The sequence below is a fragment of the Loxodonta africana genome, chromosome 3 (assembly GCF_030014295.1).
Source record: "Loxodonta africana isolate mLoxAfr1 chromosome 3, mLoxAfr1.hap2, whole genome shotgun sequence".
NCBI lineage: Eukaryota > Metazoa > Chordata > Mammalia > Proboscidea > Elephantidae > Loxodonta > Loxodonta africana.
In genome coordinates, this window is record NC_087344.1 from 96,945,002 (window position 1) to 96,969,020 (window position 24,019).

Sequence of the window (24,019 nt, forward strand, 5' to 3'; positions counted from 1 at the left end):
TAAGGACTGGGAGGTACCAGTTATCCTTGGACCCCTGTCACAGATGGCTGTGTGACCTGAGTGGAGCCATAGTCCTTAGGCCCCTGATGTGGGTAGGTGAGGGCCCTGTTTAATAGGTAAAGCTGGTGTCAAACATCAAACACCCACCTCTCCACCACACAGCTGAAACAGTAGTAGTGTGCCGACAAGGGCTTATTCTCCTGAAATATGCCCACACAGGTCCATACAAGGGGGAAAGGTACTCAAGGTCTACGGACTGCTTATGCCTGGACAGGAGCCGCTTCTGTCCTGAGCTCCCCCATTTAGTGGAGCTGGCTAATTATCTTTTCCCCAATTGCAAATTTATTCCTTCTCCAAAGCCAGAAGGATGGCTCTAGGCCCTCAACAGGGCCTATCTCAGGCCCAGGGAAATCCGCAGCTGCTGAAGCAGGCTTGAGGGTTGGGGGGCATGGTAAAATATACGCAAGTACATAGCTTTTGCCAAGAGCGCTGTTCTTCTATGGTTCTGGTGGTGTGACTAGGCTGTGTGGCTGGCTTCTTCTCCCTGAGGGAACTCTGGCCGAACGCTAGTAGCAGCCCACTGCAGCTGCTCCCAGGAACGGTGCCTGAGGGCTCCTGGCAATTCAGGTCCGGTAACTCCTCTCCACTTCTGAACCATCTCTTCCTCCCCCTGCTGATCAGTTCGTTTTCTAACTTTGCCTTTGATGATCAGGGCTCCTAGCTTGTCATAAATATACTCATTTTACTTGTTTTTTTTGGTCTTTGTTTTAAGAGGGCTGGCCAGAAGCATCTGTCTATTCTACCGTCTTGGCCCCACCTCCGCAATAATAAAATTTTACCAAAAAAAAATTAACTAATTAAACCTCTCTGATACCCTCAAACATAAAATAATAGCTCTAGAAAAGCCTTTCCAGATTCTTCCTAACAGAACTCATCACCCCATCCCATAAAGCCAGTAACAAATATCCCACCACTGCGCCCAGCCTCAAGCGTTAACACAATGCAATGTATCTAATTGTATAACTGTCTTTCTAAACAGAACAGGGGCTCTGCATGTTAAAACTATTTGGGAAGATTTTTAAAAATGCTGATGCCTGGGCTCCATTCAGGCCAATGAGATGAGGGTCTCCTGGATGGAGCCTGGGCTTCGGTATTTTTTAAATGCTCTTCAGTAATCTAATGCACCCAGAGTTGAGAACAACTGCACTAAACGGTGAGCTGCTAGAAGGCAAAGACTCTAGCTTGTCTCTGCAATTCTAGTTCTTAGCAAAGAGTACCATTCTAAACAGATGTCAAATAAATAAACCATGAAGCATAATAGAGATATAAAGAATATATAAAATTTATTGATAGAAGTTTGTTAGAAAACATTGTGAGATAAACATTTATATATTAATCTAAGGAGCCGTGGTGGCACAGTGGTTAAGTGCTTGGCTGCTAACTAAAAGGTCAGCAGTTCAAATTCACCAGCTGCTCCTCTGAAACCCTATGGGTCAGTTTTAGTCTGTCCTGTAGGGTCGCTATGAGTTGAAATGGATGCAACAGCAATGTGTTTTTTCTTTGTTTGTTTTTGTTTTTTTATATCAATCTAATGACTTCTGATTTCTCAGACAGGTTTGTTTAACCATCACAGGCACATAAATTGATTAGGACCCCAAGCTAACTAGTTTTCCCAATTGTGATAAAACTTGGCTTTAAAAGAAATATAGATGGATTCTGCAAAAATATGAACAGTAAGGCTGTTCATTAGCATGGTCTATAACTAAGTTCAAAAGATGGACCTGCAAAACCCTATCACGTAACGTAGATATATTTTAAGGTTGTTATGCCACAACTGTCAAACTCAGACTCTTCTTGCCTTCCGCTGTGTAATTTATACTTGAGAGCAGTGTAAGAGTTTTTTTTTTTTTTAATTTGTTTCAAGCAACACTCTCAGCTCTCTTACACTTAAGTTGCCTGTTAGTAGCATTAAGTACAAACATATCTCTTGGTTTTCACTTGTTAATTTGTGCCTCTTCTATATACAAACCCACTGCCATTGAGCAACCCTACAGGACAGAGTAGAACTGCCCTATAGGGTTTCCAAGGCTGTAATCTTTACGGAAGCAGACTGCCACATCTTTCTCCCACAGGGTGGCTGGTGAGTTCGAACTGCCAATCTTTTTGGTTAACAGCCATATGCTTAACCACTGCACCACCAGGGCTCCTTCTTCTACATATAGTTGTAGCAAAAATGTAGCTATAAGATCAGAAATTTGCAAGTGGTCAGGGGAGGACAACACGTGAAGGCATGCCTGCCTTTGCCAATAATTAATTGGCAATAAACTAGTGTTATATGGTAGAAAAACCATGGAAGAAGTTCTGGGTGTGTGCTGGCCCCTGTCACTTACTCGTTGCCCTTGGACAAGTTAGCTCACCTCTTTGTGCTTTGGACAATCCATCTAAAAAATGGAAGATAATAATGAAATCTATTTCAAATGCCCAGCAGGGTTATTGTACAAACGAAATAAGACAATGGGTGAGAAAACACTTAATAAACTACATAAAACTATGCAAATGTGCTTGCTTCATTCATTTGGTTATAAACATTGGCTACACACCTACTATATGCCAGGTACCACAGAGATAAAAATAATGATTCTTGTTACCATTGTTATTATAGGGCTCATCCTATTACAATGAAATCCTTCTGGCTTCTCTAACAATATAAACACTCTTGGGGGGCTTTGGAAAAGCTATTGGCATATTGGTTAGGTGCTACGGCTGCTAACCAAAAGGTAGGCAGTTCAAGTCCAACCGGCACTCCTTGGAAACTCTGTGGGGCAGTTCCATCCTGACCTATAGCGTTGCTATGAGTCGGAATTGACTCAACGGTAATGGGGTTTTTTTTTTTTTTCGGTGGGGGCTTCAGATATAACTGTCTTTAAATAAAATTCCTTACATCGCTAAAAGCGTTTTCGGGGCAATCATACAGAAAGCGTCATGTAAGTGAGTAGTTATTAGAATCAACTGGTAAGCTTTAAAAACAATTCCCAGTCCTTAGCCCAGATCTTCTGCATCAGCGCCTCATGGGAGCAGAAACCAAGAATCTGGATTTTTAATGGCCTTCCCAGTAATTCAGATGACTAGCCAAGTTAGGAACTACGCATAAGTGGTTTGACTGAGAGAACTAGGAAGCAAGGATCTTCCCTGGTTTCTGAAATTCTATCACTTCAGGTTCACTATATTTGGTTTCTCTTTCTTGCCTCCTATTAAATACAGATAAACTAGAAAGATAATATATGAGGCCTTCAAACATAAATTTAGGGTATATTTATCCTGAATTCAGTTCTAATAATATCTCTCCTATGTCCAGATACCTTCTGGGACTCCTCAATGCCTCCTTACTAAAATCAAATCTCCTTAGAATGGCATCCAAGAAAACAAACAAACAAAAAAACTGTTGCCATCAAATCAATTCCTACTCATGGAAACCCCAGGTGTTGCAGAGTAGAACTGTGCTCTGTGGGGTTTTCATGGCTGTGACCTTTCAGAAGCAGATCACCAGGCCTTTCTTTTGAGGTGCCTGTGGGTGGTTTTGAACTGCCAACCTTACACTTAGTAGACAAATGCTTACCTGTTGTACCACTCAGGCATCCAAGTCCCTCCAAAATATGGCCTTTCCCCTGGATAATTCTCTAGCCTCATCTTCAGCACCGTCACCCCAAGCTTTCAGCCTTCAAGTTTTAGCTCAAATGTTATTTTATTCATATAATCTCTCTAATGTAACTCTTAAGTAACAAGTATAGACTGTTTTACATCACAGTCATTTGTGTGCATGTTTCCCTCATAGAATGGAAACTTCCCGAAAGCAGAGCTATGTCCTTCATGTCTCTGTCCCCAGAGCTCTGAGTCTAGCACACAGGAAGTTTTGCACGCAGTAAAGTATATTAATTAACCAGGTCCAGGCTGATATTTTCCTACAGGGTTACCAAAGTTATAAAACATGGAAGTGATATAGAAAGAGGCCACAGAGCATAGAGCAGGTAGCTCCAGGTTTTGGTTAGAATCAAGAAATGTGGAGGCACACACCTAGGCTCAATTCATACCTCTTCTACTTATGAGTGACATGATGGGTCAAATTATTTTACCTTTCAGAGTCTCAGTTTCTTCACCTGTAAAATAAGGATAATGATGGTATCAACCTCATAAGGCTGTTATAAGGATTAAGTAAGATATGCTAACCACTTAGCACAGTAACAGGATATATCATGGAAACCACTTAATAAGTCATAATTATTGCTGTTGTTTTCAGCTACCATCGAGTCCACCTCTGACTCATGGCAATCCCATGCACAACAGAACAAAATGGTGCCTGGTCCTGTGCCATCCCCATGATCAGTTGCAGATCAGACCTCTGTGAACCACGGGATTTTCATCAGCTGATTTTCAAAAGTAGATCGCCAGGCCTTTTTTCTCCTAGACGTTCTTAGTCTGGAATCTCCTTTTAACTTACTAATTCCACCTATTATTTTACCAAAGTTTTAGTAAGTAAGCACAGGCTTGGACAATGAAAGATTCCTGATCCGATTTTGGGTACACAGAAAAGTGGGAGGGTCCTCAGCCTGACTTATTTCATGGGTCAATTCCATGTCATCCCTAATCCGGGATGAAAAAACATTCAGAGTTATGCCCTTGTCTTCCATGGGTTGTTCTCCTCCCTGATGAATTCCCTTAAGAAATATAGATCCACAAGAGATTTATGCGTGTGCTCTGTTTCCCAATAGTTAAAGCAACTTATCTGCCACCACTAAACATTCATTCTTTTCTTGAAGGTCAATTTGCGAGTTGCCCGCACCAGTTAAGGGCAAGCTTGAGCGACCAGAGGCTGTTGACTTGACATCTAACGTGCCTAAGACTAGAGAAATGGGCCAGATACTGACCCAGGGCTGGAAACTCTAAAATCACCGTTGGAATTGAAAAAGGATCTTAGAGACCTTTGAGCCAATCCATTGTTCTGGACATGTGAAAAAGCTTAGGCCCAGATGGGAGGTAATAACTTAGAATAAAATACAGAGCCATGGTTGTCAAAGGCCCCTGTGTCAATAATAAAAACTTTCCTGTTCTGGGTGCAATGAGAAACAGAAGGACAATGTTGTGAGGTTTTCATAGAGGTGAATGGATTGGATTTTTTTTTTTTTAATCTGAGATTAAGTTCTTCACACTCATGTGATATTAAAATTACTTGATAAAATAATGATGACAGTAAATGGCTGAATTTTTTCTTTAATGTCTTTACCTTGATAAACAAAAGTTGGCAATTCTATGTGTTTCTCCCCATTTTTGAGTGGGGGGAGACACTGGTTATTTTACTGATATATGAAACACCTAAGAATTTGGGACCCTCTGATGTTGGGGTTAAGAACTGGGGCTCTGGAATCAGAAAGACCTGTGTTGTAATCCTTGCTCTTCTTCCAAGTTGTGTGATCTTAAAGACAATTTATTTAACTTCTCTATCTTTAAAATGTAAACAATAATAATAATGCCTGCCTTACAGGATCACTGTGTGATGAAGAGATAACAGATGGCATGTGCTTAGCACTGGGCCTGGCACAGAAAAGGTGATGGTGGGTGGTTAAACAGGTTTTCCAGAATTCAATCGTGTAAATAAAACATATAAATGAAGAGCAAATTCAGAAGCAACTAAGAATCATTTTAATTTCCCCATGTGGAATTCTTCCCAGATGCAACCTATATGCTTTGAAGATCGCTGGCTTTGATGTCAGACAGATTCAGGTTTACATGTGCTAGCCCAGGCCAGTTTCTAGTCTAATGTTTTAAATAAAGGTAGGTAACCTCTCTGAGCCTTGGTTTCCCCATCTGTAGAATACAGTCCTCCATTACAGAACGCCAACACATATACTAAGCACTTTACACACACCCCTACTTAGTATACAAGGCAAGCCCCAAAACTGGCTATTATTCTCTTCAGAGGTGAAGAATCTGAGGCTCAGAGAATTTACGTCATTTTTTTCAACTAGATAAATCAGTCTTAGAAGAAATACAACCAGAATGTACCTGAGAAGCGAGGACTTTGGCTTGCTTACTTTGGAGATGTCATCAGGAAAGACTAACAATTATAAAAAAAAAAAAAAAAAAAAATCATGCTTGGTAAAGTAGAGCATCAGAGAAAATGAGGAAAAACCCTCAATGAGATGGATTGCCACGACAGCCACAACAATGGACTCAGGCCTAACAGTGATTATGAAGATGGCGCGGGACTGGGCAATGTTTCCTTCTGTTACATAGAAGGTTGCCATGATTCGGAGCCAACACAACGGCAACTAAAAACAACAACAAAGTTGATGTGAAATGCTATATATGCCTCCCAAGGCTCCTGTTCTTTCCATTACTAACCCCAGAACCCAGCATGCCTTGTGTGCCTGTTATCCCATATATGAAAACGGCTGGGAGTGGTATGAATAGTTGCCTCCCAGAAAGATTATATACAGATTGCATTAGTTGATGCCACTGGAAGTGGTTTGTAAACTGTTGAGTATTATACAAATACATTCATGCATCACTTAACGTACACAGTACATTGTATGAAATGGGACGTTATATGATTTAGAAGGTGTGTGAACACCATACTATATATTTAGTGAAGAAAAAAAAAATTTTTTTTTTTTTATATTGGATACTGGAAACCTTGGTGGGGTAGTTGTTAAGAGCTATGACTGCTAACCAAAAGGTCAGTAGTTCAAATCCACCAGGCGCTCCTTGGAAACTCTATGGGGCAGTTCTACTCTGTCCTATAGGGTCGCTATGAGTCAGAATCAACTCGACGGCAACGGGTTACGGTTATATGGGATACTGCTGCTATCACTAGCACTGGTTTTGCTGCATTTGGGAGCCATAATGTGCTTCATAGTAATATTTTTGAAAGAAAATTAAACAAGAGAGCTAATGCTACAACGCTCAAGAGACACACAATACTGCCTATGAGTCAAAGCACACACTGTTATATGGTAAACTTTTTATTTGTAAGTAGGGAAAGTTCACATTAAAATAATGATAGAAATTACAGTATAGTACATACATAAGCCAGTAACATAGGCGTTTATTATAACTACCAAGACATATGTATGTATTATAAGTTATGTATATACTGTACAATTATGCATGGGGCAGTGCAACCGTTTTGTATATGAGACATGAGACACACGTGCTGCATGCAGGAAGCTGTTGTTTTTTGTTACTTCTGGTTACAACACGCCCTCCATCTTCTGTTCTCTGATCAGGATTTCTGAACTCTATTAAAGCTTTATGCGGTTGGATGTTGCCCGAACAGCCACTATGCTGCACATGACTGTATAAAAGATTGTAACTAAGTAGGTGACTTCAATTAAAGCGAGATTACACTATCTAACGTTAAGGCAGATTGTAATGAACTCCCTGATTCTCCCGCAGTGGAAAGTGACCAAGATGAGATACAGAGTCTGGAAAGGTCCATGTCTGGGTAGCTCTTCATCCCAGTGGGCAATGAGAAGCAGGTGATTCAAGCTAATTCAATGTTGCCTCAATGGGATTGCTCTTCTAGGGTTCTGAGAGCAAAGGAACCCCTTATGGTATATTTTAGTTAGATGATCAAAATGCAGGTCGGATGTACTTAAAAAAGTGCTTCTGATGTCAAGTCCACTTGCTGATACTGTTGAAAAATCCGCCACCCAGGGCCACAAGAAATCAACAGCGGTGGCATTAGCCTTCAGTGCAGATATTGATGAACGGAGGTGTTATCTCAAAAACGGTCTTGAAGCTGCTTGCTGTGGCTTAATGAGGGAGGGGACTTGGAGCCCATAGGCACCATGTTAATTACAAAAGGGTATTTAATAATTGAGGCCAGACTCATCCAACATCGGATTTGAAGAATTAGCCATCTCTGATAAAAGGAACTGGTAAAGAGGGAGAGATGGGGCTAAAAAATGTCCATACCCTTTAACTCACTGACTCCCCTTGAAGAATGCTAATAAATGATCAGATGACAAAAATATTGTTGCACAAAGATGCTGATAGCGTAGGGTTTTTTTTTTTTTTTCAATTTTTAGCCCTTATAAATACTCTATGTGCTCAACAATGGAGAATTGGTTTAAAGTTGTGACACAGCTGTACAATAAAATACTGTGTAATTAAACATCATTTTTAAAGAATTTTTAACATCATAGGGAAATTGTGCAATATCAAAAAGTAAGAAAAAATTTTAAAAAGCAGGATACAAAAAGCACCAATCAGTGTTTGTGTGTGTATGTGTGATCCTAAAAACAAACAAATGAAAAAAAATATGCCAAAGGTTGACAATAATTGATTTCTTGCTTGTGAAATTTGGAGTGGCTTATATTCATTTTTTTTTTTTATTTCCATGATTTCTACACTAAGTATATACTATTAGCATTTTTAAGACAGAGAGGCAAACAGAACAATAAAGTACAATCCAATTTGCCATCACACTACACACCCAAAAGAGTGCTTTGGTGAACAGAGGCATAGATTAAACAAGATTTAGCCTGTTCATCTAACAGGTCACTGATCTGTGAAAATATCAGATGTTTCCAGATTTTTGAAATCATTTATTATTAAGCAACTAGTTGGAGTGTAGCCAACTTAATTAAACTAAGAGCATGAGATGGCGCCATCCCCAGAAAAGTCCCTGGGGGCCAGGGATGCTCCTCTGTTCACCTTTGTATGAGGAGGACCTTGTGCCCGCAACAGAGCAGGAACTCAATAAATGCGTATTGAAAGAACGAATGTATGGGAAAATAGGCTGCCATTAAACTCCAGCTCCGAAGCCATCTGTCTTACCTCTCATTCATTCGTGTGCTCATTCAGAAATTTATTAAGCACTTACTATATATAAATGTATGTGTGTATGTGTGTGTGTGTGTGTGTGTGTGTGTGTGTGTGTGTGTGGAGCCCTGATGGCACAGTGGTTAAGAGCCACGGCTGCTAATCAAATGTTCAGCAGTTTGAATCCACCAGCCGCTCCTTGGAAACCCTATGGGGCAGTTCTACTCTGTCCTATAGGGTTGCTATGAGTAGGAATTGACTAAATGGCAATGGGCTTTATAACCCAGTGCCATTGAGTTGATTCCGACTCATATATATATTTTATTATTGGTTGAAGTCTCTGAGTGGCACAATGGTTAAGCATTACTACTAATCAAAAGGTTGGCAGTTCAAACCCACCCAAAGGTGCCTTGAAAGAAAGGCCAGGTAATCTTCCAAAAGGTCACAGCCTTGAAAACACCATGGAACACAGTTCTACTCTGCGCACATGAGGTCGCCGTGAGTCAGAATCGACTCAGCAGCGACTGGAAAATATATATGTATATATATGGATAACTAGGCCTGAATTGCCTTCAAGGCACGCAATGACCAATGATAGTCCTGATACATACACAAATAGAGGACTTCATGCGGTAAGAAAACTATGACTGAAATGCTAAGGGAAGAATTTCTCCACATAGGAAACTCAGGGAAGGCTTCATGGATGGAGGGAGGGAAATTTGAGCTGGATCCTGAAGAATCTGGATAGAAGTGGGGCAAGTTAGGAGAAGGCATCTTAGACTAAAGTACAGGTAGTCCCCGACTTTCGACGTATTCCAGTTGTGATGAACCGCACTTAAGACCATCCTTTTTTTTCCCTGTACATCTTATTGTTAGTAATATATAATACAATGTTGTAGCACATACTTTGCTTTTGTCATCATATCTGTAAGTTTACATGTAATGTTTCCATCCCCCAAAGACAAAGTTTGGATTTGTAACCAAAAAAACCAAACCCATTGCCGATGAGTCTATTCCGACTCATAGCAACCCTATAGGACAGAGTAGAACTGTCCCATAGAGTTTCCAAGGAGTGGCTAGTGGATTTGAACTGCCAACCTTTTGGTTAGCAGCAGTAGGACTTAACCACTATGCCACCAGGGTTTTCCAGATTTATATACTGATAATAAAAGGCAATAATAATGAAATGTAAAAAAAAAAAGAAAGGAGATAGTCAACTTATGTCAGAACTGACTTACCATAGAGTTGTCAGAATTAAACCCTGTTGTAAGTCGGGTACTGTCTGTAATGGCAAGAGCAACATCAGAAAAGACAAGAAATGCTTGTGTTGGGCAACAGCATGGAGATCTCAGGGAAGTAGAGGAGGTGAGGCTGAAGCAGAATGTTGGGACCTGGTTATGGACGGCTTTGAGCCACGTTAAGATTTGCTTTCTCCCTTAGATAAAGAACCACAGGATGTCTGCATAGGAGACTGGACTGTTCAGAGAAATGCATTAAGAAGATGCTTGGGCAGCAATGGATAATATGGATAGGAAAGGGAAGAGACAGGCCCTGAAGGGAGAACAAATTCTCCATGGCAAGAAGTATTAGTGAATGGTCCTGAACTCATGAACAAGTAAGTAGCTGGAAACTCAGCCCTTAGTTCCTTCAGTCACTAGAATGGCTCCAGCTCTAAACTGCTACATTTCCTTTAAGCTGAGATGCTAAGGACCAACCATTAGAAAATGCTTAAACCTTGGGCTTAACCACTAGCCCGCTCCCCCTCATGAGAGGCTGAATTGCTTTGCAAATATATGCAGATACATGTGAATAACAAAGCCATTAACATGTGCCCTAAGCCTCCAAGCAAAAGGCTTGCTTTGATCAGAGCTCATCAAGGGATATATCCAAGGGGCAGAAAAACAATACCCTGCTCAGTTTTTAGGTTTGGCTTAACCCAAACTAGGGAAGGCTTGGATTCTGGAAAAGAAAGCCTTGCCTTATTAGTTGCTGCTATTTTTTTTACTTAGTCAAGGAAACCCTGGTGGCATAGTGGTTAAGCACAACAGCTGCTAACCAAAGGGTCGGCAGTTTGAATCTGCCAGATGCTCCTTGGAAACTCTATGGGGTAGTTCTACTCTGTCCTACAGGGTCGCCATGAGTTGGAATCTACTCGACAGCACTGGGTTTGATTTTGGTTTTTATTTAGTCAAATGCAAACCGTGGTGGTGCAGTGGTTAGGAGATATAGCTGCTAACCAAAAAGTTGGCAGTTTAAATCCACTAGCCGCTCCTTGGAAACCCTATGGGGCGGTTCTACTCTATCCTATAGGGTTGCTGTGAGTTGGAATCAACTTGACAGAGATGGGTTTGGTTTTAGTTTATTTAAGTCAAATATCAGGGCACATGGTTTCCCTTCTACTTCCTGGTTTCTTAAGGTTAGAACCACTGTAAAAGATCTTTCCTCTGCTTCAATTTATCAAACATTAGCTGTAAACACTGGGGAAAAAACTGTGTACGTGTGTATGTGCACGGGTACACCTCCAATTTGACCCTCTAAACTCTACTCAAAGTTTGGTCTGCAGACCAGCGGCATTAATGCCATCTGGAAGCTGGTTTCCCACTCCCGTTGAGTTGATTCCAACTCACAGTAACTGTATAGAGCAGAGTAGAATGATTCCAACTCATAGTGACCGTACAGAACAGAGTAGAACTGCCCCACAGGGTTTCCAAGGAGTACCTGATATATATTTGAACTGCTGACAATATGGAGAGCAGCCTTAGCTTTTAACCACTATACCACCAGGGTTTCTGGAAGTTGGTTAGGAATACAGAATCTCTAGCCAGATCCCAGAGCTGATGGGTCAGGATCTGCGTTTTAAAAAGATGCTTAGATGATTCTTTAGCACACTATAATTTGAGGAGCTCTAATGGAAACTCTGGTGGCATAGTGGTTAAGTGCTACAGTTGTTAACCAAAAGGTCAGCAGTTTGAATCTACCAGGTTCTCCTTGCAAGCTCTATGGGGCAGTTCTACTTTGTCCTATAGGGTCACTATAAGTCAGAATTGACTCGAAGGCAATGTGTTTGAATTTTTTTTTTTTGGTAATGTATAACATTCACATAATGTCTTAAAGCCTGGGACCATTTCATACTCACCTTCTTATCTACCAGGAATAATGCATAACACATAATAGGTAATTGAAACAGGCCTCAGTTTTCTCCTCTATAAAATGAGACAACTGCTATCTCAGGGGCTGTTGAGAAGAGTGAGCTGAATATCAAATATAAATATCACAAGCACAATGCCTGGCACATGATGGGTGCCCAAAGTTCTTTAATTCCCTTCTCACTCTCAATTCCCCTTCAAAAGCAGTTGTTGAACTGTGTACTGTTAACCCCACCCTTAGATGAACATTTCGTATTTGATAAAACATGTATCTCATCTAATTCTCACATCACCCAGCAGAAATTGCCAGGCATGTTTCACTAACAAGTAAACTAGGATACAGAGAGGTTAAATGAGTTATGCAAAGTGGTTAGGCAGTAAAAACTGGCAGAGGTGGAATTTGAACCAGGCCCCTTCACCCTGTAGCCACCCTTTCCACATTGCAGAGCAGACCACACAAGGACCCTGCTAAAAATTCCTCTTTGTCTCCACACCACCTTCAGGGTAGAGTCCAAGCTCTGCTTGCTGATGTGGCTTGGCAGGGCAAGTTTGATCAGATCCGTATTATGGAAGGAGCCCTCTGCCCACAGGGTGGACTTGGACTGGCCAGGTCAGGTAGCATAATGTTGCAAAAGACCCAGACAGATTTCCGTGATCTGGCCCTTGCCTACTTCTCTGGGCTTTGCTGCTTCTTTCCAATCTGATCTTTACTCTTTTTCTCAGGTCACATCTGTTATTCCCTGAAATCATGATGACATTACCCATCTCTCTCAATTCTCTGTAGTCCCTTTCTCTGGAACTTTTTTTGTATCAGGTAGCTTCTATTCACCCTTCAGACCTACCTCGAGCCTTCTTCACTCTGCTCTGTGCCTGGAAGGTGGGTTTATATGGACCACAGCGAAGGTTCCCAGACCCTCTGGTTTTCCACCGGGGTTGGCAGGAGATGCAATACAGAGAGGGGAGTGAGGCCAGGGCAGACCCTGGCTCCTTCCTGCAAGGTTGGTTCAAGCTGTGTCCCTTAATTGAAGATCCTTATTTCCCAAGGAGTCCAATAATACTACAGAACTCTTACCTTCCAGATTCCAATAAATACACCATCCTTTCATCCTGGGGCCTCAGGTGGAATCGAGTAACGTCACTATTCCTTATGATTTCCTTATACCCTCACTTAGAGCAGGGCACATGTGTCATCTCCTCTGCATTACAGAAAGGGTGGCTGCAGGGTGAAAGGCTCTCATATTCCCTCTCCCATGGAAATAAATTCTTCCTCAATTATCCTATTTGGAATGTGAGACCCTAATCAATGCATTCTTTATCTAGTTAACTCCTGTCATAGCTTGGATTGTGTCCTCCAAAAATACGTGTCAACTTGGTTAGGCCATGATTCCCAGTATTGTGTGGCTGTCCTCCATTTTATGGCTTTCCTATGTGTTATAAATCATAATCTCTGCCTGTGGTTAAAGAGGATTAGGGTGGGATGTAACACTCCCCCGCCTCAGGTAACATTTCCTGATCCAAAGGGAGTTTCCCTGGGGCGTGGCCTGTACCACCTTTTATCTTATAAGAGATAAAAGAAAAGGGAAGCCTGTAGACAGCTGGGGACCTCATACCACCATGATAGCAGTGCCGGGAGCAGTGTGTGTCCTTTGGACCTGGGGTTCCTGCATGGAGAAGCTCTTAGTCTAGGGGAAGATTGATGACAAGGACCTTCCTCCCAAGCCAACAGAGAAAGCATTCCCCTGGAACTGACGCCCTGAATTTGGATTCCTAGCCCACTAGACTATGAGAGGAAACCCTGGTGGCATAGTGGTTAAGAGCTACGTCTGCTAATCAAAAGGTGGGCAGTTCAAATCCACCAGGCGTTCCTAGGAAACATCATGGTGTACTTCTACTCTGTCCTTTAGGGTCGCTATGAGTTGGAATCGACTCAACGGCTACAGGTAGACTACGAGAAAATAAATTTCTCTTTGTTAAAGCCATCCACTTGTGGTATCTGTTATAGCAGCACTAGATGACTAAGACAACTCCTATTCATCCTTCAAAACTCAATTGAGAGTTCATCATCTCAAAGAGCCTTCTCAGATTCCATGACACCTTGGGCTTCCGTTTTTCATAACATTTCCTAGTACAACTGCTAGTGTTCGTGTTCTTGTCTGACTTCTTCAAGGGTAGGGATAATATTTTTTCTCTACTTCTATTCATATTATAAAAACAAATCTTATACTAAATTTTTTTTATATGCAAGGCATTGTTCTTTTTTTTATTTTTTTATGTAAAGTGGGTCTATTCCAGGCAAACTAGAGTAACCATAGCCCATGCATGAAATTAGAGAACTCTAAAATTGCTGAAAGGAATTGTGATAGTCGGAATACTAGGATGGCCCTCAATGAGCTCCACCTCCTGGTATTCATGCAGCTGTGTAATCTCATAACCTTGAAGGTAGTCTGGACCTAGTGACTTGCTTCTAACAAACAGAATATGGCAAAGGTGATCAGATGTTACTTCGGAGACTAGATTACAAAGGAATGTGACTTCTCTCTTGTTGGTACTCGTTCTCTCTCAGGCTCTCTCACTTGATGGCTCTGATGAAGCCATACTGTACTACCATATTGTGACCTGCCCTGTGGAGAGGCCCATGTGACAAGGAGCCAAGGCAAGTGTCTGGCCAACAGCCAGGAGAACTGAGATCCTCAGTCCAACTGCCTGTCAGGAACTGAATTATGTCAATAACTACCATAAGCTGCATAAACTTGAACGTGGGCCCTGTCTCACTGGAACCTTGAGATGACTGTAGCTCCAACCAACGCCTTGACTGTAGCCGGAGCCAGAATCCAGCAAGCCATTCCCAGATTCCTGACCCACAGAAATTGTGAAATAATGTTATTTTAAGCTGTTAAGTTGTGGAGTAATATGCTAAGTAATAATGGATAACTAACACAGGAGTTTTTCCAGTTAGTTCCAGTCTTCCAGATCATGCAGAAGGCTAGTTAGGATGAGAAAATCTGAAGGGAAATAAATATAAAAGGATCTGCTATTTCCAGGTAACATAGTTCTCCTGGTAGCACTTGGCCCAAAAATTATTTCTTCCTATCCCAAAGAAGAAATTTAATGGGCATCACTCTACCTAGCTAAGCTGGGTCCTCCTGGTTCTTAGGGTTTTTTGTCTAAGGGGCGGTTTAATTTTGCAGCCACCAGCCCAGGTCCTCCACATGAACCCAGTAATGATGAAAACTAAAGACGCGATTTACTGAGCAGGGAAGATTGTCTGCAAAATGGTCACGAAGGATTACTTCCATCCCTGTATATACATCCCTGTATGTGCATGCTTATTTTCTCTCCAAAAGGTGGAATATGCTTCTCCTTCCCTTGAATCTTGTGTCTTGCGTTGACCAATAGAACGTGGTAGAAATAGCACTGTGCCAGACCTAGGTCTTAAGAGACCTGGACATAGTTATTTTTGCATCCTTGTGAGTCCTGAGACACGAGATTAAGAAATCTAACTACCCTGCTGGAGAGGGAGGCCACTTGGAGAGAAAGAGGCCACAAAAGATGAGTGAGAGAGTACGAGTGCCCTGCCAATTCCTAGCCATTGCAGCCACCCTAGCTACAGTGCCAGTCATCTGAGCAATAGTTGTCTTGGATCCTCCTGCCTCAACCAACACCACATGGAACAGACATGAGCTGTCCCCAAGGAACTCTGCCTTAATTGCAGAATCACAAGCAAATAAATGGTCGTTGCTGTTTTAAGCCACCAAGTTTTAGGGAGATTTGCTACACAGCAATTGATGACCAAAACACTGAGGAACTGTTGTCAGGCTCCTCGCTAGGCTTTTCACTCATACTTCTTAAATTCCTTACAACACAAACCCTCTCCAGTTAAAGATGAGGAAACTGAGGCACAGAGAGGTTATGTAACTTACACAAGGTCACACGAATAACAAATGGAAGACTCAGAGTTCACATCCAAAACGTTATGAATCTAACATTAGCCATTAAACACAGATAGCAAGACAGTGCATGATTCAGGGCCACCACTGGTAGTCCATAAAAAATGGCGCCCCCTACAGTTCTGAAATATATAATCAGGCCCAGGATTGATGGAATGAAGGAAAAGCAAAAACTGTGAACAACTCCTAGCTTATGGGGACGCTTTAGCTCCATTCTCAGGGGCTAGGTGACCTAAGAGCAACTGCAGCTTTGGAAAAAGATTCAGGCTGTTAATCTCAGGTGATACGTTTGCTTACAAGCAGGACTCAGGTTCCTTGACTTTTAGTTGCATTTAATGAGAAGGCAGATGCACACACATACATGTTTCATGTTAAACAGGAGCTTGCTTTATTTGCTGCCTTCAAATATCCCTTGGTCTGGGTTGGGGTTGTGGTGTGTGGAGGAAAAGAAGTGGCTAACAGGAGAGTGTGCTTCAGAATCTCATCCAGAAGAAGTGAGATGGTGGGGAAATTGAAGTAGGAGATTGTCTGTGTAGTCTACAGGTGCCATAATAGTAATAGCGATAATGTTGTTGTTGGACGCTGTCGAGCTGACCCCTGACTCGTGGAGATCCCATGAACAATGGCCAAAATACTGCCTGGCTCTGTGCCATCTTCATGACGTGTTGTGTATCAGACCATTGTGATACGTGGGGTTTTTACTGACTTCCAGAAGTAGATTGCCAGTCCTTCTTTCTAGTCCCTCTTAGTCTAGAAGCTCCGCTAAAACCTGTTCAGCATCATAGCAACACGAAAGCTTCCACTGTCAGATGGGTGGTGGCTGCACGTGAGGTGTATTGGCGAGGAATTGCATGGAAGGTGAGAATTCTACCACTGAACCATCAATCACCCCAAATAGTAATCATACCCCCAAATAGTAATAATAGCAGTTATTAACCTACTTAGCCTGTGGCAGGGACTGTTCTAAGCCCTTTCTATGGTATTAATTCATTTAACCCTCACAATGACCCCATGAAGTAGATACCATTATCTGCCCCATTTACAGATAAGGAAACCAAAGTGCCACTAACTTGCCCAAGGTCATGCTGCTTGTTGGTAATAAGGGAGAGCTGCCCCAGTTCAGTGGCTTCCACAGTTGCAGCAGTGACCACACAGCTGGCCAGGTGCGTCCTGCTGCATCAGCCTGCGCATAAAAAGTGCAGCTATCCCTTTTATGTGAGACTAACTGAGGCCAGCTGTGGTTCTGATAGTCTCCACTAAAGGTGAGGAGGTTCGTTATCTCCTTTATCACAATACATCAAACACCTTTACTTAATGGTTAACACTTTTATTATCATAACAAAATTACTGGCAATTCTAGGCCTTAGGGCACCTACTTATTTTCTTGGCAGTCTGTATTAGAGGTAAAGTAGGCTAGGCTATGGTCATAGAGCCCAGCATATGATACATCCAAAAACGTTATGAATCTAACACGGTGAGGTAGACAGGTGGGGGTGCAGAGAGAGCAGCAGGTGCTAGGGCCAGAGAAGAAGTCCTAGGCCAGGCATGTGGTGATTTGTAGTCAGACTGTGGTAGGGTGGTTAGATTTTTATTCCAAGTTCTAAAGGAGGCCATTTGTGGCAGAGGACCTATGCGGTAGCTATGGCTGCTAACCAAAAGATCGGCAGTTCCAATCCACCAGGTGCTTCTTGGAAACCCTATGGGGCAGTTATACTCTGTCCTATAGGGTCGCGATGAGTCAGAATCGACTCGAGGGCAACGGGTTTGATTTGGTTTTGGTTCCTGGGCCTACAGCTGGACTACATTTCCCAGTCTCCCTTGCTGTTAGGTACATCCACGTGCCCAGGTTCTAGCCAATGGAATATAAGCAGACATGATGGGAACCACTTCCCAGCTTGGCCCATAAAAACCTTCCATGTGTGCCCCTTCCTACCGGGAAGAAGACCCCAGGTGCCTTTGCGTAGCAGAAGCTGTCAGTCCTCCACCTATATCTTCTTGGATCCCTTTGTCATTTTGCTGCCCACTGACTTCAGCTGTGCTTTCTCTCCCAAATGCCTGCACCTACCATCTCCTTATCGGTAGACTGCTCTCAGGGTGCCAAAACCCTTTTGCCTGCACACACAGAAAGCTAGACATACAGGGGAAAGTTGGTCCTCCTAGCGGCAGCCTTCAACCAACGAATGGTGGGCACAGGGCAGAAATACTTCAGTTCCTATTTTCTGATGGGGACAACTCTAAGCTGGGGCCTATACTATCTCAATGGGATTCCCTACCGCCCTGTGAGATTAAGCTAAAGTTACCTTCCTGGGACTTAGCTTAATATCAGTCCTTTCTTGGCTTCATTCCCCTCCTGGGCTAACTTGCTATTTCTCTGTCAGTTTTTCCTGGGAAAACTTCCTAATAGGTCACTTTTACATGAATCTTCATTTCAGGATCTGTTTCTGGAAAATCCAGCCTAGGACATCTTGGAAACCATGAATTAAAGGCCCTAAATGACTCCTTAGAGGGGGCCACCCTGCTGATCTATTTGCTCATGCAGTTCATAACCACCAGGTATAAGCTATATATTCTCGGGTCCCTTTGCTCCAGCCGTTAGCCTACCCTGATTAATACACTACTAAAAGGGCAAAAGAGTGACTTGATATCTTTTCTTTTTTTAATTAATTAATATTTTAAATTTAACTTTAGGTGAAGGTTTATAGAACAAACTAGTTTCTCATCAAACAATTAGTACACATATTGTGGTATGACATTGGTTAACAACCCCATGACATGTCAACACTCTCCGTTCTCAACCCTGGGCTCCCTATTACTAGCTTTCCTGTTCCCTCCTACCTTCCAGTCCCTGCCCCAGGGCTGGTGTACCCCTTAAGTCTTGTTTTGCTCCATGGGCCTGTTCAATCTTTGACTGAAGAGTGAACCTCAGGAGTGGCCTCATGACTGAGCTGAAAGGGTGCCCGGGGGCCATACTCTCAGGGTTTCTACAGTCTCTGTCAGGCCAGCAAGTCTGGTCTTTCTTTTTGAGTTAGAATTTCGTTCTACATTTTTCTCCAGCTCTGTCTGGGACCCTCTGTTGTGATCCCTGTCAGAGCAGTCCATTGGTGGTGGTAGTCAGGCACCATCTAGTTGTACTGGACTCAGTCTGGTGGAGGCCGTGGTAGACGTGGTCCATTAGTCTCATGGACTAATCTTTCCCTTGTGTCTTTAGTTTTCTTCATTCTTCCTTGCTCCCTGAGGGGTGAGACCAGTGGAGTATCCCGATGGCTGCTCACAGGCTTTTAAGACCCCAGACGCTACTCACCAAAGTAGAATGTAGAACATTTTCTTTATAAACTCTGTTATGCCAATTGAGCCAGATGTCCCCTGAGACCATGATCCCCTCAGTCCAGCAATTTGGTCCCTCAGGGAGTTTGGATATGTCTATGGAGCTACCACGGCCTTGCCTCATACAGACTGCTGGCTTCCCCAGTATTGCATACTCTCTTACCCTTCACCAAAGTTACCGCTTATCTTTTGCCTATTAAGTGTTTTTTCATCCCCACTCCTCCCCTCCCTCGTAACCACCAAATATTGTTTCTTTTTGTATGTAAACTTTTTCATGAGTTTTTACAGTAGTGATCTCATATCTGTCCTTTTGTGATTGACTTATTTCACTCAGCATAATGTCCTGTGCTGAGTGCCTTTTGTTTGTGGATTTCTTTTTCATTTGTTTTTGCTTTTATTTAGACTTTATGTTTTTCTTCTTTATTTTGATGAGTAGGTTTGTTTACTTTCTTTGTGGTTACCTTGAGATTTACCCTTACCTTCCTAGTTTGAACCAGTCTATCATTACTTGATATCATCTTGCCTTCCTCTCCAATAGAAAGTTCTATACCTATACCGTTTATTCTCTCTTATATTGTTCTGACATTGTCGTCATTTACGGAGTAACCTATCTGGGTCCCTGTTGTAATTCTTTTGGTTTTGGATAGTCCTTGAGAGTTCATTTCCTATGTTGGTATCTGGCTGGTACAATCTTGAGCCCTAGATTCAGGCTGTGGTCTGATGTTGGTTGCTCTCAGACCAAAGGATACCCTTTAATGATTCTTGTAAGTTTGGTTTGGTCTTTACATATTCCTTTAATGTCTGTTTATCTGGAAATGTCCTAATTTCACCATCATAACTGAACAAAAGCTTTGCAGGATATATTATTCTTGGTTGTCGATTTTTTTCTTTCAAGGTTTTATATATGTCATCACATTGCCTTCTTGCCTACATGGTTTCTGCCGAATAATCAGAGCTTAGTCTTACTGTTTCTCCTCTGTATGCAACTTTTTGTTTTTCTCAAGTTGCTTGCAGGATTTTTTCTTTGTCTTTGGTTTTAGCAAGTGTGATTATGATATGCCTTGGTGTATTTCTTTTGGGATCTATCCCATATAGGGTTCATTGAGCTTCTTGGATGGTCAGCTTTTCATCATTCGTGGTATTAGGGAAGTTTTCTGTCAGCAATTCTTCAATGATCCTCTCTGTGTCTTCCATTTTCTCTCCCTGTCTGAAACTCTGGTCACTCACAAATTTTTGCTTTTGATTGTATCCCACACAATTCTCAGGGTTTCTTCATTTTTTTTTTCTGATTTTTCCTCAAAGTTGTATCCAAGTGTTTGTCTTCAATTTTACTGATTCTGTCTTCCATCGTTTCAAACCTGCTCCTCAGCCCTTCTACGACACTGTCCATTTCTGAAATCTTGTTTATCTTTTGGGTTTCTAATTGTCGTTTTTGTATGATTTCTAGTTGTGAATTTATTTTGGCATTTTGTTCCTGTATTACTTTCCTGAATTGTTCCATCTTTTTGTCTGTATTTTCCATGAATCTGTCCGCCTTTTCCAAGAATTTGTCTACTTTTTTCTCATTTTTGTCTGCTTTTGCTCCAACTCTTGGATTGCTCTGAATATTAGAGATTTGAATTCCCTGTCAGGTAGTTCTAGTGCCTTTTCTTCTACTGGAAAGTCACCTAGTGTTTTATTTTGGACACTGACTGGACCATCCTGTCCTTTTTTATATATATTTTGATACTGTCTGCTGTCTTTGGGACATTCAGTATTTATTTTGTTTCTTGATTGTAGATTTGTTCATTTTGTCCTGCTTTTTTGTTTTATTTGGTTATGTCTGAGCAGGCAGGCTGTGCATTCTTTGTTGTTTGCTCATCCATAGTCATGATACTTTTCACCTCCTTGTCCAATGGGCAGGGCCAGTCATTCAGCTATGGTGCAGCAGGGCAGGCCCAGCTGAAGGGGAGGGGCTGGGATGGGTTGTTTGTGGCACATACTAGGGCCAACAGGGTGGGCCAGGAATCCACACTGGGCAGATTTCAGTAGGCCATGCCTATGCTGCTTGGGGGTATGATGTTCAGTGCATGGTGCAGGTAGACAGGAAAGAAGGGGGAGGTTGTGATGTGTGGAGCTAATAAGGGTGTGGGAAAGAAGAGAGAGGAGAGAAAAGCATGAGCCAAAAACAAATGAGCAAACAGAGAAAAAAAAAGAGTGCTAAGGGAGTTTGCCAGTGGAGTGAAGAGATGAGAAACCAAGAAATGGAGAAAAGCAGAAAGGGAAAAAGAAAGAAAAAAATGACTAGATAAAAATTTGGAAAAGAAAACAAGAAAAGAACCCCCTCCCAGGCGTCCTGGAGTCCCACTGGTGAGGCTGCTAAGACCGGGGAAGTAGCTCCTAGGCTGTGAAGTATAGCCTGGCTAGAGGTGGTATAGATGTCACACAGCACCAGGTATTCAGGAGAAAGGAAAAGAAGGTAAGTGTAGAGAGACAAGAACTGAGAAATGAAGACAGACGGAAAGGGAACAACAGAGGGAAAAGAAAAAAAGAAGAAAAAAGGAAATGCCCCCAGTGGCGGCTGCACAGATTAGGGGACTGGCTCCTAAACCGTGCAGTGCAGCCTGACTAGAAGGGGCTCTCAAGCTGCGAAAAGAAAAAGAAAACAAACAAACAAAAAGAACAAAACAAGAAAGAAAAAAAAAAAGCCGCAGGATCCCACCAGTGTGGTGTCACATGCCGGGGGAGTGGTTCCCCAGTTGAGCATGGCTTCACAGCCTTTCAAGAAGAAGCAAAGATAGCATATGGAGCCAGGTGTTCCAGAGAAAGGAGGGGGAGGTGGTAGGAGGCACAGAAGAAACCAAAAGAGACGGAAAGAACCAACAGCAGCTCAGGGGCCTGGCCGGTGTGGGCAGGGCGAATTCAAGCAGCCTGAGGCCAAAGCAGTTGCCCCCCAGTCGAGGGACTGTGACTGTCGACTGTCGGGAAGAAGACGAGGCCAGGAGGCCAGTGGGAGCAGGGGAGAAGAAAGGTGTGGGCTAGCAAAGTGTATATTGCTCCTTACCGGGTGCTCTGTCTCCTGCTGGGAACTTCGTGAAGCTGCTTTCCCCGTACTCCCTGTCTACCGATCTCTGATGTGGGTGGGGCAAATCCAAGCGGCACGGATGCTGTGCTTCCCAGCCAGCTGAGCCACTGCAGCCAGCCAGGAAGCTCAAAGGTAGAGCCGCTGGGAGAGAATGGGGGGTGGGAAAGCATGTATCTCTGTTTACTGGGTGCTCTGTCTCCTGCTGGGAGTTCCACAAAGCTGCTTTCCCATGCTCCCTGTCTGCCGTCCCTGACAGGAGTCCAAGATGGTAGATCCGTGCTGCCTTAGCTGATGGGCCCCTCCACAGGTATCTCTCCTCGCTCTCCATCCTCTGTCAGTTTCTTATTCCATTCGGTGCTTGTCTGAGTTCTCTATCTCTTCATTTGGCACTTCAGGTTCCAGGAATGATGTTTGTCTCTGTTTTACTTAGTTTTTCAGGTCTTTGCTGTGAAGGGACAGCATGGTGCGTCTGTCTACCGCGCCATGTTGGCCAGAAGTCCTTAAAGTCTTTTATATTTTAAAAATAATCTCCAGTCTTTATGTGGAAAATGGATTAGAGGGGGTCAGGATACAAAATGGGACCCATGTATAGGAGAAAATTGATTGTGGCTTCTCTCACTTGGGTGGGGGCAGTGGGGTGTGGACACTCCAGGACACACCTGGAGATGGAAATGAGATAATCTGTTGGATTGGATGTGGGGATGAAAGAGTAGAAGGAATCCAGGTGATTAGACAGCCTACAGATTATCTTGGTATCCATGCATTTAACTGTAAAACAAACATGTATTTGGTTCCCCGTAGTGTTATCTTTGTTCATCTTACGTCATTCCTCTTGCCTTTTTTTTTTCCAAAATAAATTTAAAAAGGAACCAGTTGTGACTCAAGGGGTACAGATCATGCACTCAGCTATGACCACGGCCCCTCACCAGGGCCCCTATCACCTGGGTTTAACAGACTTCCTTTTACCAAAACCACAGTTTTACAAATGCACTTGAGAGAAACTAAGCCTGTTGAGGTGTTACTGGGGAATGAGCATTTACAAATAGGTTGTAAAACAGGGCCCTCCCTGTTCTGGGAGAGCAAACCTCCTATCAGAATCTGTCGGGGTATGCAAGTGTCTTAGTCTTCTAGTGCTGCTATAACAGAAATACCACAAGTGGATGGCTTTCCGAAACCAAAACCAAACCCAGTGCCGTTGAGTCAATTCTGACTCATAGCGACCCTATAGGACAGAGTAGAACTGCCCCATAGAGTTTCCAAGGAGTGCCTGGTGGATTTGAACTGCCGACCTTTTGGTTAGCAGCCGTAGCACTTAACCACTAAGCCACCAGGGTTTCTGTGGGTGGCTTTAATGAAGAGAAATTTATTTCCTCACAGTAAAGTAGGCTAAAAGTCCAAACTCAGAGTGTCAGCTTCAGGAGAAGGTTTTCTCTCTCTGTCAGCCTTCAATCTTCCCTCAGACTAGGAGCTTCTCCAAGCAGGGACCCCAGGTCCAAAGGACATGCTCTGCTCCCAGCATTGCTTTCTTGGTGGTATGAGGTCCCCCCTCTCTGATTGCTGCTCTTTCCTTTTATCTCTTGTAAGATAAAAGGTGGTTCAGGCCACAACCCAGGGAAACTCCCTTTACATTGATCAGGGATGTGACCTGAGTAAGGGTGTTATGATCCCACCCTAAACCTTTTAACATAAAATTACAATCACAGAATGGAGGACAACCA